Genomic DNA, 15,690 nt, shown 5'->3' on the forward strand with positions numbered 1-15,690 from the left:
CAGTCATCCTCCACTTGCTCGGCTGCGTTCTAGTGCATGATTCGGTTGCTTGTACTCCAATCTGAATGAAGGGGAATTCAAAGTGAGGAGTAATAAATGAGGGGGATTCCTTCCTATAAGTCCTCTCCTTTCTCCACTTTGAGTTATTGCTGCCATTTGTCCATTGGATCCTTGATATTGACCTCGAAACTCATCAATGATCTACATTAAATAAATGTTAGACCACATGGAACAATAACTAATTCAACTCACTCTACCCGAATAAATATAATCAGAAAATCATATAATAAGCTAAGAGAATGGTTGATTTGACTAGGTTAGGAGGTAAAATGAGCCCATATAATTACCCATTTATGAGGCTCATCAGAAAGTACGAGAGCTATGTAGCATCATCTATCTACTTTATTCAACAGATCATCATGGTATTGAAATACATGAAATAATGACATCACATATAGGAAAAAAATGACTCTTTGTATTGATATAAATGGACTGAGTTACCACCATAAGTAGGTGTCGATATTGTAGAAGATCTCCTCCAAGTTGTTGAATTTTCCTTCCTCTGTCACAAAGTGTACCTCCAATCATCGTACATGCATGAAAGGATAACTCTCACAATAGAAGTATAAGGGTATAATCACTCTCCAAAAGCCAACCCCTTGCATATGAAGGGTTGTAAATATATAGAGGAGTGAGTTAAGTTCAAAATTCTTATCCTTTTACCTATCTTAGGATTGAGATCCACTCTTTATGGGAGGATGAGATCTAAGGATAAGTGATGGAAACTCCAAGGTAGGATAATATAGGATTCGAAATTTTTATTTGAGATAAATGGTTACAACAGATCTTGGAAGCTTCTGTAAATGGAGGCTTCAGGATTCTCTCTCTTTTTCATGGATTTCTATAACTAATGTAGGTGCAAAGTGGAGAAACCTGTAAGTGATCAATGCAGGCCACAGTGGAGCAACCTGTAGGTGAATGCTCTGCAACAAGAGGCCAGGGCATGCTGGACCTAAGATTGGCTCAGATGATGCAGTTTATTGCAAAAACTGTGGGGAACGAGATAGTCATGCATATGGATTTGTGTAATGATGATGTAAAGGGGGAATAGGATGTTGCTTGATCCCATTAGGAGGTTGATTGATCAGATGAGACAAAATAGCCTATAACAAAGTTCCCTCTAAAGCGCAAAGTTAGATGATGATGACTTATGACTAAAATGCTTTACCTTGTGACAAGTCAAGATCAAGAACAACCGACAAGATTCATCTTCTGTTACAATACATTTACATCATGACATCGTTTTGTGAAGGGAGGCATACTCATGCTCAACACATAAGATATCATAACATGTACAATAATCAAAATACATGTTCATTGATGATTTTTGGTGGACCCATGACTGGATGACTATCAGTATGATGATAGCCATCATACATAGTGATCTTTATATAATCCTGAAATCACAACTCTGATGGCAGAAACTAGGTTTGGGGTCTTCTATCTCTCACACGACCAAGCAATGTACGCATCTAACAATGTGAATCAATGAGCTGAAGTAAAACATGGTAAACACCATCTGATTACTGGCCAATGATAGAAGTCATTAACATACATGAGAGAAACCACCGATGATGTTAATGGCTCTCAAGTTACTCAAGTACAATCTGTTTGGTGTGAATAAATGAGTTGATGTTGAACGCCATACAAAATCTTCTAATCGAAGGTCATTGATGTAAACATGTCGCTCAGAGCGGGGACACTTGCCATTGATGTATGCAAGCACCAAGGCATTGATGGGTGTTTCTAAGTAAACTTCCCAGAAATGTGTGGATGTTGGCAGGAAGTGACCCATCGCAGGAGGGTCTTGATGTATCCCCCATCAACAAAAAAAAAACGGGTATAATGGTTGAGATAAAATGAAGTTGATATGGAACTAGATCAGGAAAGGAAACACATGGAATGAAGCCTTAAGAGTATTATAATGGATATCAACTGAATGAATTATTTTGAACACAACAACAATACTTAAATGGAGTTGGCAACATTGACCCAAAACCAAAATGGAGGTTCTGTGAAGGTATGATGAATTGAAAGAAAATCAAATTACCCAACCCAAAAACCACAGAGATGAAGTGCAGTGTCATGTTCAAGAGCGACTCACTGCCATTAACAAATGGAGTACCTTTCTTTCCCAATTTCCCCAAACATATTGGTTGGTACCTCTTTATTTTTTAACAAGCGTGATTAGGATAACATATTCTTGATTTCTAAGTTCATCCTTAGGATGAATCCCTCTGAGAATATTTAATGAACACAAAGAAGGAGTAGTTTGGCCATGTCATGATTGATAAGTCCTTCATTGTTTGATGTTTTTATGAGTCCAACATGGGTGAAAACTTGACTTCTTTTTCATGATTAGAGAGTTTGAAAAAGAGGTGAAAAAGAAAACTTGAGATTTCCCTTTTCGTAGCTAGTCCCTTAGTTCTAACAAGGTAGAAAAAAATACCAAAGAGAACCTCTTAGCCATGTTTGACTAACGTATTCCTTTTTCGTAGTTAGTCTATCACAATTTGGAAAATGGTTAAACGTATACTGATTAGATGCCTTTTCATTTTCTTTTACGGGTTCGAAAAGACATGTGTTAGACAATTGTTTCATGTTTTGGGAGTCTGAAAAGAGTTGAAAGAGGACTCCAAGGCATTCATTTTTCATAGGTTTAAAGAGTCCGAAGAAGAGATAAAAGTGTACTCTTCCATCAAAATAGCCTATTTAAAGCACAAGAAAATCCATTTAGAATTGTCAACCTGCTCAGAACAACATAAAAAGAAATAAACGCACATGTTTCATAGTAAAAATGAATCATCACTAGGTCAAAATGTTAAATATGAATAAAATAATGAACAATCTGACCATATATACTAAAAAATGACTGTTCATTTTTACTCTTTCACATTTACCTTCAAGAGTGAGAGTTCTAAGTACTTTTTCCCTCGATCTTCTCTAATTGATTGCAGCCAATCCAACGATCTGTTTCAAGTACCATCGCTTCTAGGTAGGAGCTAAAACCCCTCTCTTTCTTTTAGTGGTTTCATTTTATGATGTCAAGTAAAATTTTTGAGTTTTTGATGGACCTGGGGTTCCAAAATTTTTCCCTAGGACCAACACAGGCCCAGAGGGTCAAAAAGTGCATTGCACCTAAGCATTCATGCACTGCAGGTAGGGGTATGACACAATGGTTTTCTCTTATGGGGTGCGTTGGGTGCAAATTTAAAGTTTGTTCATCAATTTTTCCTCAAAATTTGTCAAGTTTTTTGCATGAAAATAATCCTAATGAATCTCTTGTTGATGTTTTAGGGGTTCATCAACACAAAATGGGTTTCGTATGGAGAGAGATAGAACATGAAAAACCAGATTTTAATGCAGCAAATGATCCTGCTACCATCCATGCATTAAAGAATTGTCGATTACTAAAATTCTTCTGGCTTCCTAGTATGAGGCAACAGATGGAGTTGTTGAAATACCTTGTTCGTTCATGGGATGTGTAGGCACAAGTGTTCAAGTTTGGGGAACTTGTACTCAAAATCACAGAGGATTCACTTGGGAAGCAATACCATAGCACGTGGGTTCATATTGGGGATATATATTGAGGAAAAAATGACATAATGTATTGGGGAGATATAGGGGGTAAAGGATTTTTATATTAGCAAGTATAAAAAATGGAGCTCAAAGTTAATGAAAAAATATAAAGGGGTATAAAAATTCTAATGAAAAAATGGATACCTACAATATCTAGTGTATTTAGGGTTTTTTAAATGGGCGAGGTGTATTGGGTTCATATTGGTAGGAGGTTAAATAATATGATTTTTAGAGATAGCTTCCAGTATGTAGTAAAATTTATAAGGGTATTGTTTAATATGCCAAGAATGCATGTGATATGTCATAGGTTCATTGAGTGAAGCCCTCGTGCTCAAAATAAAGGTAGATGATATCTACTTTTTGATAGGAATATCCATGAGGGGTGCCCCCATATCTCTCCTAGGTGGGAGAAGTGGTGGGGAGACAGTGAAAGATTATATCGCCACCTATTGTAGACCTTGAGGCCAACCAACAAAGGATGGAAACATCAGTATAAAAGATGTGACCCGGTTACCTTTGAGAACGATCCTATTCATTATCATAATATTAGCAAGTAGCTCCATATTGCATGTGGTAAGAAGATCATATATGCAATATGGATTGGAATGTCTGGAGCCAACACTCTTCAACTGGAGCGAGGGAGTTCTGGTCAATATGAAAGAACAACTGACTAAAGAAAAAGAGGGAAAAATAAATAACTTTGGATAGGGTGTAAGCGGGTCCATTAATTCGACCTGAACATATGATACTCGAGCCTATCGATCTGAGGGTGCCATAAATGAGGAGGTGGATAGATCAAATGTCTGGACATGTAGAGTCATCAATGATCAACTTCTCACCAGCCTTCTTTTGATGGTTGCATAGACAGTTTATCATGATCAATGACTATCCTTATGAAGAAATGGATTTCCATGATGACCCTGAGCTCGTGCTTCCTGAGGGTGAGGAATGGGGTATTGTAGGTAAGAAATTTTGACCTTTTAAGTTATGAAAGTTTTACAATTTATTTTTGTGTTTTTTTTATGTTTCCTAGACTTCAACTATTGATGTTTCATGCAGATATAGGAACTTCGACCTATTGGTGCTTCATATCTCCGTCATGCAGAGGAACAACAATAGGAGGAGATAGTAGAAACATCACGGGTTGTTACGGTAGGATGAGATATGCTACGAGATCTAGATGTAGCAGAGATTGTGTCATAGGTAGAGCATCACGTGGAAGGGTTGACACATGGAATTGATTATACTACGGTCAACCAAATTCCATTGCGACTTCAGTGATACACCATAGGGATGCCTATTCATATTGGCTGACTACTATGCAAGATGGCTCATGCAGTCTCATTCTATCATGATCACCTTTAATTTATCTGCTTAGATATTGCATGTAGATATTTATATGGGTGATGTATACGATATGTGTCTCAGGCAAAAAATTTGTAAAACCAAACTTTTATATATATATATATATATATAGATATATATATATATTCAATGTTTTGGGTTTCTATTGTATTTTCAATATGATGTGATGTGAATTTAAAATTAATTACATTCATTGCAAATGTCTATCTAAAACATGATTATCTAGGGCATATATCAATGTATTTATATCTCTAGAAATCTGTTCATATTGCATGAAATCTGGTAGCCGTCCTAACTGAGGTTCGGTATGTTAAAAAATTATATATTACAGAGCAATGGAACACATAAAATAGTGAAAAAATATAAACACAGAAAATGCATAAAACAAGAGAGACACAGATATACGGGATTCACCCAGTTTGGGCTACATCCACAGAGAAACAACCAGTCCTTCTTTTATTATATTATCCAGCAAACTGAAGAGATATAACCTACAACAGATATGTTGTAACTCCCTCTTCGCTCTCAATCTCCTCTCTCTTCCTCACTCCGAATACAGATATACATAGACGTAATGCAATTCCTTTATATATAGTGAGGGGGTTTCCTTCTAGGGCAAAAAACCCTAAATTAAACATAACTTATACCATCAGATCATCTTCCTAATGAACGACCTAGATTGACTATGAAATTACAACATTTTACAAGGAAATTTTACATCTATTCTTAGCTTTGGGGGTGTACAATATTCCTGGGGTATCCGACTGAAACTTTTGAATATAGAAGATAATTAGTCTCCACACCCAACAATCTCCCACTTGGAGACTTATTATAGCAACCCCACCGCTTCTTCATTTTCCAAACAAGGACTCCATTTTGGACCTAGGTGTTTCTCATCTTCTTCATCATACTTGAAGACCAATTGAAACTAAGCAGATTCTTAGTTTCTCCCTGGTTACACTTTTGTTAACATATCTACAGGATTCTGGCTAGTGTGCATCTTTTCTAGCTTCAACTATCCATCTTCCAGTGCTAACCATATGAAATGGTACTTGAGCTGTATATGCTTAGTCTTGGAATGAAATGCAGAGTTCTTTGCAAGATGTATGGCACTCTGGCTGTCACCGTATAACCCGCCCAGCTCTTGCTTCTTATCCAATTCATCCAAAAACCTTTGTAACCAAACCATTTCTTTACTAGCCTCTGTAGCAGCAACATACTCCACTTCTATTGTTGAGAGTGCAAGAATATTTTGTAGTTTTGAGACCCAACTGACAACTGTTGCGCCTACAGTAAACACATATCCTATAGTGCTCTTCCTGTTATCTCTGTCACCTGCCATATCTGCATCAACATATCCCTGTAGAGCAATGTTTAAACCACCAAAGCATAATGCTTGATTTGTGGTACCTCTCAAATACCTGAGAATCCACTTCACCACCATCCAATGTTCTTTTCCTGGATTATTCATGTACCTGCTTACAACTCCCACTACATGTGAAATATCAGGCCTTTTGCATACCATTACATACATTAAGCTTCCAATTGCTGATGCATATGGAACTTTAGACATATGAGCCATTTATTCCTGAATCTTGGGACACGCCTCCTTTCTTAATGTGAAATGGCTAGCCAAAGATATGCTAACTGGTTTTTCATTCTTCATATTAAACCTTTTCAACACCTTTTCTATGTACTCACTTTGAGACAATGTTAATTAGCGATTCTTCCTGTCTCTAGTTATTCTCATACCAAGGATTTGTTTTGGAACACCCAAATCCTTCATTGCAAATGAGTTTTCCAATTTCCTTTTGAGCACATTTATTTCGTGCATGTTAGAACCTGCAACCTACACACTAGTTTCTCTTTCCCTTTTACCTCATATCATTGTGGCTGTTGCATATATATCTCTTCCTCCAAATCCCCATGGAGAAAGTTGTCTTTAGGTCTAACTGCTCAAGATGAAAATCTTGAACTGCTACTAGACTTAAAATAGTTATGATTGAAGTCATTTTAACAACAGGAGAAAATATCTCATCAAAGTCTATACCCCTTTTCTGTGTAAACACTTTCACCACAAGTCTAACTTTATACCTTTTTCTACCTCCATCTTCTTCCTTCAACTTGTAAACCCATTTATTTTGCAATGTTGTTTTACCTACATGCAACCCGACCAAGTCCTTAGTTTGGCTGTGTGCTAAGAATTCCATCTCGTCTTTCATGGCTTGCTCCCACTTCTTCCTAGTTTCTACCTGCACTGCTTCTTCATAACATGATGGTAATACATAATATAATGAAAGAGAGTATCGTTCAGGGGGTCTACTTATCGTGGTAGATATTCTAACACCACTTTTAGGTGTTTTAAGTGCTTGTTGTTGTTGTGGTTGTTGTTCTGGATGTTGGTCATTATGATTTTCAGGAACCATCACTTTTTCTGTGATCTTGTCAAGCACTGTGTATTCTCTGTTTTCATTTTCCTGTTTCTTTTGTTGCTACTGATCCTTATACAAAACTTTTTCATTGAATATGGTATCTCTGCTCATAATGTTTTTATGTTTTTTCATAATCATAAAAGCGATAACCAAAATAATTAACACCATATTCAATAAAGGTACATTTATTGAGTTTACCTTTTTACCTGTCCATGCCTCCTCTGGAATACCACCATCCAAGGAACTTGAAGGCCCCTTGTTTATTAGATAAATAGCAGTATCTATAGCATCTGCCCAAAATTGTAAAGGAAATCCTGCATGCAATCTCATGCACCTTGCACACTCCATGATTGTCTTGTTCATCCATTCTGACACACCATTTTCTTGTGGTGTTCCTAGAACTGTCTTCTGTCTGCGAATTCCATTCTCAAAACAGTACCTATCAAACTCTTTGCTGCAATATTCACCTCCATTGTCTAATCTGAGACACTTCAACCTTTTTCCTATTTCATTTTCAACCAAATCTTTCCATTTCTTGAAAGTATCAAATACATCAGATTTATTTCGAATACAATAAATCCAAGTTTTTCTGGTTGCGTCATCAATAAATGTAACATAATAACGAGAGCCACCAAGAGATTATACCTGAGCAGGTCCCCATAAATCTGTATGCACAAGCTCTAATTTTTCGATTTTATTTTCTTTCCCAACTTTAAGGAATCTGACTCTCTTTTGTTTTCCATAAACACAATTCTCATAGAATTTTAAATCAACATGCTTCAAACCTAGCAACAAATTTCTTGAGTGAAGAATCTGCATCCCCTTCTCACTCATGTGCCTGGGTCTATGATTCCACAATGCTGTATCTTCTCCTCTAGATGTTAAAGCATTAACATAATTAGAAATACCATTGCATAAATATAATGTACCAACCTTTCCTCTTTTCAGTATTACCAAATATCCTTTAGTGACCTTCCAGGTTTTATCTGTGAAAGTAGTTATCCAACCTTCACCTCCCAACTTCCCTATTGAAATTAGAATTTTCTTCATATCTGGAATATGCCTTACCTCCTTCAATAGCCATTGATTTCCATTCTGTTGTTTTATGAAAACTATACCCATTCCAACGATTTTACGGGGTTTATCATCACCCAATTGAACCTGTCCAAAATCTCCTTGAACGTTATCATGAAAATGTTTCTTATGAGGTGTGGCATGGAATGAGGCCCCTGAATCTACCACCCATGCATCAATAATATTTTCTAATGAAAGAATCAGAGCATCTTGCAACACATCACCTGATTCACTTCATGATTAGTTTCTTGCTGCTCGTCTCCTTCTTTTCCTTTCCGAGACTTGCAATCTTTCTTTAGGTATCCTTTCTTCCCACATTTCCAGCACACTATCCTTGATCTGGACTACGATATCCTGGGCTCTTTCCTCTTTCCATTTTTCTTCCCTTAGTCTCTGCAGTCAAAGCATTACCTGATGTCTCACCAGAGCTTTTCCATCACATTTCCTCACTAAGGATTGCACCGACAACATCATCAAACTTTAAAGTACTATATCCAGAGACAAAGTTAGTAATGGCCATAACTAAACCATTCCAACTTTTTGGCAATGAGCACAGAAATAACAGAGCCCTAACTTCATCATCAAAATTTACCCCTAAAGAACTTAATTGACTTGTAACTGTATTAAAATCATTTAAATGGTCTGCAACAAATCCACCTTCTGACATATTCATATTAAATAAATTCTTCATAAGAAATATCTTATTTGAGGCGAAGGGTTTTTCATATATCTAGCATGCATGACACCCCTCGACATCAAGGATGCATTCTTGAAATATGGAAAGCCAGAAGTAAGCAACATGTAAAATTTTCTAGGTGGTATCATAACCAGATAAATGTCCATTGCATGCCCTCAAATGACATTAATTTACCACTCTCTCAGCCTCTTTAAGTGTGAGGCACCTTTATAAAATTGTATCAATACCACGACATTAAAGGGTGTCATCGATAATGTTGTAATTCCAGGCTTGGTAATGAACATGTCACTGCACCGAGTGAGAGGTATTAGATCAGAAAGTCTAGTTCTAGACATAAATCAGGAAATCTCCATACCACAGGTCAGATGATGAGATCGGAAAAAATAACTTGTCGGGTATAGAATATTCAAATGTAGATTTTGAATAAGGGGAAGGGATATCACACATTAATTCCGTGACAACTAGCAATTTATTCAACTTGGATTTGATGAAATCCAGGTCAAATTATTGTAAGATGACAGTTCATTTTGAGTACCTTCCCTGTATCAATTGATGTGACAAAATGTATGTCACAAGGTTGAAATCCGAAGTGACCATAGTTTTCTGAAGCAAGATGTAATGACGAAATCTTTGGATGGCTTGAATGACCACCAAAGCCAAATTTTCTACATGGGAATATTGAATTTTGGTATTGTTAACATTCCAACTCAAATAGTAAATGGGATGTTCATTCCTTAAATCCTCTTCTTGGACCAATACCATTGCTATAGTAGAAATGGAAATAGCAATATACAGGAAGTAATTGTGATGATAGTGAGGGGTATATAGAATATATGCTCAAACTGGTACATCTTTTAGAGAAATGAATGCTTTTTGAGTTGCATCATCCCTGTTGGACACCTAATCCTGTAAGGGTTGGTGTGAAAGCCGAATAATCTAAGTCCAAGAGTCATTGGAATATGAAACCAGGGGTCATATGAATGTAATATAAATGTATATCTCTGTCAATAGAATTGAAATTCATTGATTTATCATTCACTTCTTTTTCACATTCGATGTATTTCCAACACGGTATTAGAGTGCATGTTAGGCCTAGGAATTTTCAGAGATTGTCAGTGTTGTATTCTTTCCAAAATTTGTCTTCCATTTCCCTATTTATAGAAATATTCTAATGTTGATCTGCTACACCTAGGCGCTCTAGCAGATCATTTCATTACTCTTTGTGAATGTGTATGCATTGAGTTGGTTTCCATGAATATTTCCATGTAATTGAGTGTTGAAGGTTGTGTGTTTTGTTTTGGGGTCAAGGGGAAGTCTGCGACTTCAAATTATTTTATTTGAGAGCTAGGGCGATGAGTGGTGAAACCTGTGGACAATGTTCCTACCTGAAGAGATATTCCATGGCAATTACATGGTGAGTTATTTCTCTTGAAATCTGTTTTTTCCACTTATAGAATCAACAAAGTCATGCATATATAAGCATTTCTTGATAATGGGATTAGCTTCAAAACACAAAACATGCCTTTTGTAAACATCCAACAACATAGTCCACTTTCAAATTCTTGCAATCTTATTCTATTGCATTATAGTCGATCTTAACTCTGTTACATAGTTGTTGTTGCATTATCCATGCAGTTTTCCTTTGCATCAGATAAAACATTGGCCTCTTCATTAGCCCAAAATGTAATAAGAAATCGTAGACTATAGTTCAAAACTCCTGAGACTGGAGATCCCCTGATTTGGACTTAGTGGACTTCTTGGGCAGCAAACTTTGGTGGATATTGGGGAGAACACCACCGCCAAAAATGGTGACGCTACGTAGAAGCTTGCATGGCTCCTCATCATTCCTTACTACAAGTTTAATGTGATGCGGAATTATTTGATACTTCTTGTTATCAGTGTTCCTGACCAACTCCATCACCTATGCAACTAGGTAATCCATAACAACAACCAAGTAAACTGGGGAACTGACACCAATGCGTTCTGCGTAATGACCACACTTAAGGAATTTGATGATTATTTCAACTATTCCGAGCGTCTTTCTATTCTGCCAAATCGTGCAAAGACGAAGGATTCTCGTCATGATGAGTGTCATGATGAACGGTGGATTGAATTCTTGAGATCTGCTGAAATCCTCTCCGACCATCAAAGGGTTTCAATTCCTTTACTCTTTGGTTTCAAAGAGCAATAACCCTTGGCGATTTTGATGTTTCCACGCACATCGATGGTGGTGTATTCGGATAAATAATTTGATCTTGTAGAAAGTGGGTTTTAGAACAGTGTCTTGCTGAAGTTTCTTTGCCATCTGCGGACTTCTTAATACGTTTTCATATGCATTTAATACTGTGTTGTGCGATTACTGTCCCTTTATCGTAGCAAAGGTCCATCACTATTCTTATCTCCTCTCAGCATACAATATCAGTCTTTGGCTAACATTACCAGACAATTAAGGTGCACCAATATTTTCTTGAGATCAAGAATGGTCTATTGTTGACATTTATTGTAGAGAATTTACAAAATACGTGGGAATTGGTGGTAATTTTGATCAATTTGTAAACATGAATTTGTATCAAATTTATTTGTATACATATAACACTTATTCCTTTCACTATAATGTGCTCATGTTGTGTTACTCCATAGTTACGCTGGAACCATGGTCGAGATGCGTTGATTGATGGTAAAGATGAAATATGTGACTAACTGTGTGGGAAATAAAACAGGACGTGCAATGGCGTTTTATTAGAGAAGAAGAAATTGCTGATCATTTCATACATTCGATGAAATTAAAAGCATCAACAACTTCTGCTCATCGTCAAAGCCGCGACCTAATATTTTCCTCACATATTGACATCTACATCAACATCGTGGGAGGGAAAAGGATATTTTTTGTTGAGGATCAAGCGGTTTATTGTTGAACTCGAAAACTATGAATTCTAGCATAAAATATATTTGGTTGAAGCTTATATATATGCAGTGTTGAAAACTCTTGTAGTTTGCAGCAATTAAGTCTTGGTATGCTATAATTTCTTCTTAAAAACTATGTGTATATGTATTGGATCAAAAATATGCCATGTGATGGGCGTATGTGGTATGAAATTGTGGTATCATATGATATGAAAGCATCCTATGTATTGGTCGTTTTTCTTGTCGATTCATCTCCCGCTTCCTCACAATTACAGTTGGTTTCTCCATTTTAAAGGATTTCTTTGGCAGTGACCACTCCATTTTGTGAAGTGTGTGTAGTCTATTAGTGCTCTTAAAGATAGGTGAATGCAACAAACTTTGGCCACAAATGTTTGATGTTTCCAATTCTTCCCATTATGTCAAGAAAGGAATAAACTTTAACAACAAAACTCAACACACTTCACTAGTTTTAAAAATGGATAAAATTGGTGAAGTATTAGAGTTTTTAAATACTTTGATACATTCCAATGTTGATGTGATGGTAAAATTTAGTAAGTACACTCTTTCTGACATTAAAATTTGTTTACAAAATGCACAAGAAAACATGGAATTTTGCATTTGGAGTCCCAACTTCAGCGAGATGAGCTACAACAAAAGAGTCACCATTCTGAACCTGTTTTTGTTAAAAACATTTAGAAAAACTCCCATCAACAACAAATCAATATTGTTGATCTCGTACCCAATGAAGGAGCAAATTTGTAGAAAGAAGCAGAAGTTCAGTCTGCAATTCCCAAGCCCATCATAAGACCATGGGAAGATCTTTTCCACAACAAGCACAAATCTGGTCTTGGATATGACAAGGACGTGTCATTTCATATTCTAGATTACTCAAATCCCATTCTGTTTTAGAGTGTTGGATTCCTTTTCAGTTGTTCTAGATTCTATTCCTCTTCCACAGCAACAACAAGAGAATGTGAAATGCCAACACTGTGACCGAGTTGGCCATATGAAAGATCATTGTTTTGATCTTCATCCATGTAAGAACTATCATAAAACCAGTCATTCTTCAAACAGATGCTTCAAAAACAAGCCTCATGCAAGAACAAAGATTCATCTTGGATGGATCAGTTCTGGTCAATGGGCTTCAACAACTAAGAAGATATTTCAATCATATGTCAGAACTTGTTCTAAAGTATTGAATAGTCTTGTAGTTGAGTTTTCTTCATCATCTCACCTTGTATCTGACAGGGGGAAATGATGGTCATCTACAAGCTTTAAAGCAACATCAAGTGAGCCTGAGACATAACTTGCCATATGAGATTCAGAGTTGTAGCCAGAGACAAAGATGCCCCTAAGCATGCATTCAGTCGGTGATACCTCTTCAAAGAATTGGGGACACTTTCTCTAGTAAAAGACTTCAGCTTCTTACCAGTTTTGGAAGAGTTCCAAGAATTGCATTAAGCATTCCAAAGTTGTTGGTCATCCTTAAACCATCATAGGTTGACACCTTCCTTTTCAGGTTGATGTTCTCCCTTTTCATGTGGGGTGAGACGTCCTTTTTAAGGTTGAATATTTCCCTCTTCAAAACACCTGGGGCACTTCCTCTAGTAGAAGACCTGAGCTTCATGTTAGACTTGGAAGAGTTTTGGGAACTTCACTAAGTGTTCTAGTGTTATTGGTCATCCTTAAACAACTTCCCTTAGATACCAATATTTCAGAGAGCATATCCATCCTAGTGCCACCATGCATTTTTCACATTTTGTATTACGACTTTCTTCTTGGATTCATTCATAACCCTTCAGATTAAGGGGAGGAATGTTGGACACCTAATCCTCTAAGGGTTGGTGTGAAAGCTGAATAGTCTAAGAAAGTCCAAGAGACCTTGGAATACGAAACCAAGGGTCATATGAATGTAATATAAATGTATATCTCTGTCAATAGAAATGCAATTCATTGATTTATCATTCAAATTCTATTCACATTCCATGTATGTCTGACAATCCCAATGGAAGTGAATCCCTTTTTTCAGCAAGCGAATGAATCCTTTGGTCAACTCAGTGTAATTAGGGATGAATCTTCGTAGGAAGTTAGGTTTCCCTTGAATTCATTGAAGCTGAACAAGTGAAGAAGGTGTATGAAAATTGACAATTGCATGTACTTTCAATGGTCCAATCAATATGAATTCCTTGTTTCAATATAACAGAACCTAGAAGTCGGCCAAAAATGACACAAAACACACATTTGTGTGGGTTAAGGAGAATATTATAATGTCCACAATGAAGTAAATTACCCCGAAGATGCATCGAGTGATCAACTCGATGTTTAGCGTGAGTAGGGAGGTCATCCACATATGGTGGAACGATGTGTTTGATATCATGAAACAAAGTTATTTACAAATTACAAAATTCTATAATAAAATAAAGATAAATCTTTATAATCAACAATATTATGATATATTTTTGAAATGTATATATATTTAACTAATATAATAATTCTTTTATAATAATAATAAACTTGTGATTTTTTGTATTTTGATAATATAAAATGTATTATAATATAAGTATTTTAATTTCTTTATGAATTGATATAACTTTATAAAACTTTGGTAATCATAATTAAAGTATGTTAATTTTTTTTTATAAATTAATATAACTTGTAAAGCATAATTAAAGTAGTTAATTTTTTAAAGTTATTTTTGACTTTTCAACCATTAAACTAAACATATTTTAATTTTTTCCATAAAATCATCTTTTATTATATTAAAATATTTAATTATATAAAATATAATTTTTTTTTGTAAACTTTATAAATTCAATTATTTTAAATCAGTTACCCCGTTCAAATTTAGATTCAAGTTCGATACCATAAAAATGATAGCAAATTTTCAGTTCAAAAAAAAATTGATAAAAATGATAGCAAATTTTCAGTTCAAAAAAAATTGATTGTATTTATCTTAAAAATTAAAATACATATGTTTCTCTTTATAATAATATTTAAATAATCTAATAATTATAAATAATATAACAAATTAGAGCACAATTATAAAAGAAGAAACCATATTAACTTTTTCCCTCTAAAACCTTCTTTCATTTCAAAGTTGAAATAGATAGTCCTCCTAATTCCAAAACTTACATAAAATTCTTTCTTAATAGATAGGGTATCGATGTTCCAAACTTATTTATCTAAATTTCTCTAAAATAAATATATGTTTAATTTTTTTCTTAAAAACGTATTTATTATTTTATGTTTAATCTTCTTTTTTAAAAACATTTTTAAAAAATCAATATTCAAAAATTATTGAGCCTAGAGGCTCATTCTACAAACCATTGTAAAAGAAATATTTAAGTATATTGGTGCTCAACATTGACTTTCTTAAGATAATAAAAATAAACTATTATCTAAATATAAAAACAATACAAACCATAATAAAAAAAGAAACAGGAAAAGAAAAGTATATCTATAAACATTATATTTTAAAGTCTAAAAGAAAAGTGAGCTTGAAGAAATATGATCACTTTCCACTCATATTATTAGATCCGAAGTTGAAGAAATATGGTTACTCCCAACTCATATTAGACC

Source organism: Pinus tabuliformis, chromosome J (genome assembly GCF_031772625.1).
Source record: "Pinus tabuliformis cultivar Carrire ecotype Pingquan chromosome J, CPIR1, whole genome shotgun sequence".
NCBI classification, from domain to species: Eukaryota; Viridiplantae; Streptophyta; class Pinopsida; order Pinales; family Pinaceae; genus Pinus; species Pinus tabuliformis.